Consider the following 2,287-nt stretch of genomic DNA (forward strand, 5'->3'; position numbering starts at 1 on the left):
TAGAGCCTGCGACACTACGGCTCACCTCACTGCAGGTGGGTGGCAGCAATGGAGACGGCAGTGCGCTGCGCTAGAGCAGTAGGAGAGCGGCCGCGCTAGGAGGGCAGGCGGCTGCAGCCAGGGTTGGGGGTCAGGCTTACAGCGATGGACGGGCTGCAGCAGTGGCCAGGTGGTAGGAGCCTTGTAGGGAGGGCCGGTGCATTGGCAATGGGCCTGGCTTTGCCCTGCCCCTGCCGTGGATCTGGCCCTGTATTGCCCTGCCTTGCCCTATACCTGCCCTACTGTTAACCTGGACTGTCTCAACCCTGTCCTGCTCTGATCCCATCCTGACCCTGTCTTGGCCCTGTGCTACCCTGTCCCTGCCCTGGTCTTGCCCTGGCACTGGCCCTGCCCTGAACCTGCGCTAGCCTGGCCTTGGCTCTGGCCCTGCCCCTTGTCCTGACCCTGGTCCTGTCTTGGCACTGGCCTTGCCAATGGTCATGTTCCTGCTCCTGTTCTGGCCCTGATCTGGCCTTGGACATGTCCTGGCCCTGCTTTGGCCCATCCCTGCCCTGGCCCCACCGTGGGCCTGCCTTTTCTGCCCTCTCCTGGCACTGACCTTGCCCTGTCATGGCCCAGTGGTGCCATTGCCCTGCCTTACCCTGCGCTGGTTGTGCCTTGGCCCCGCTTGGTGCTGGCTGCTCCCTGGACCTGCCCTGACCCTGCTTTGGCTTTTGCCCTGCCCTCACTATGGCCTGGCCCTGGCCCTGGCCCTGGCCCTGGCCTTGCCCTGGCTGTTCCCTGGCCCTGCCCTGTCTTGGTCCTATGCTTTCCTGACCCTGCCTTGCCTGCCCTGGCCCTGCCTTGGCCCTAGCCTGGCTTTGACCCTGCCCTGGCCCTATCTTGGCCTTCACCCTAGCCTCACCTGGGCACTGTGTTGGACCTGGCCATAGCACAGACCTGGCTGTGGCCCTGGCCCTGCCATGGCCCTGTCCCAGACCCTAGCCCTGCCAGGTACCTGTCCTGGCCCTGCTCTGGGCCTGGCTTTGTCCTTGGTTCTTAGATGACCCTGGCCCTGCCCCTGCCCTTGCCCTTGCCCTGGCACAGGCCTTGGACATGTCCGTGGTCCTAACCCTGGCCCTGCCCTGGAGCTGCCACTGTCTTGGCCCTGCCCTGGCTCTGGCCCTGCCCCGGCCCTGGCCCTGCCCCAGCCCCAGCCATAGACCTACCCTGGTTGGTTGTGCCCTGCCTTAACCCTGTGCTACCCTGGGCCTGCTCCACCCTGCCGTGGCCCTACCCTCCCTTTGGCCCTGCCCTGACCCCGCCTTGGCCCTCACCCTGGCCCTAGCACAGACGTGGTCCTATCTGTGGCCTTGGCCCGGCATTGACCCCTGCTCCTGACCCTGGTCCTGCCATGGCCCTGGCCCTGCCAATGATCCTGATAGCCCTGGCCCTGGCCCTGTCTGGCCCTGTCTTGGCCGTGGCCCTGAACTGGCCCTGCCGTGACCCTGGCCCTGAAGTGGATTTGCGGGTGTCTTATCCCTGATTCAACCTGGCCCTACCATGGCCCTGTCCCTCCCCTGGCTTTGTCCTGGTCTTGTGCTGACCCTGACCCAGACCTTGGCCCTGCTCCAGCCTGGTCCTAGACCTGGCCATGGCCCTGCCTCTGCCCTGGACCAGCACTGGCACTGGCATGGACCCTGGCCCTGGCCCTTCGCTACTTAAGGCCACACCCTGGCCCAGCCCTGGTCCTGACCCTATCCTGGCCCTAATTTGGCCTGGCTCTACCCTGGCATGCTATTCTGGCCCTAGCCCTGACCCTGTCCCTGTCCCTGTCCTGGCCCTAGCCCCATTGCTGGTCCTGCCATGGCCCTTGTCCTGACACTGCCCTTTCCTGGTCCTGGCCCTGGCCCTGCCCCGGCCCTGCTCTGGCCCTGGTCTGAACCCTGGCCCTGCAGTGGACCTGCCTTGGCCCTGCCCAGACCCTGGCTCTCGCCCTACCTCTGCCCTGGCCATATGCTTGCCCTGGCCTGGACCCTGGTCCTGGTCCTTGTCCTGCCCCAGCCGTGGCCCTGTGCCCTGCCCTGCCTGTGCCCTGTTCTATCCTGGGCTGGCCCTGCCATGGCCTGGTCTTGCCATTGCTCTGCCCTAGCCAGCCCTGCTTGTGCCCTAGATCTGCCCCGGCCTTTGCCCCTGTCTTGGTTCTAGCCTTGCCTCAGCCCTGGACCTTCCCTGACCTTGCCTCAGCCCTGGCACTACCTTGGCCTTGCCTTGGCATTTGCCCTACTCTCTCTATGGCCTGGCTCTG

General features: G+C 65.7%; 1 pseudogene; it reads left to right on the forward strand.

Moving 5' to 3' along the window:
- Positions 1 to 1,393: 1,393 nt before the first annotated feature.
- LOC116810461 (arginase-2, mitochondrial-like) overlaps positions 1,394 to 2,287 on the forward strand; it is an 11,731-nt pseudogene continuing 10,837 nt past the window's right edge.

This window comes from Hylobates moloch, unplaced genomic scaffold (genome assembly GCF_009828535.3).
Source record: "Hylobates moloch isolate HMO894 unplaced genomic scaffold, HMol_V3 SCAFFOLD_1, whole genome shotgun sequence".
Lineage (NCBI taxonomy): Eukaryota > Metazoa > Chordata > Mammalia > Primates > Hylobatidae > Hylobates > Hylobates moloch.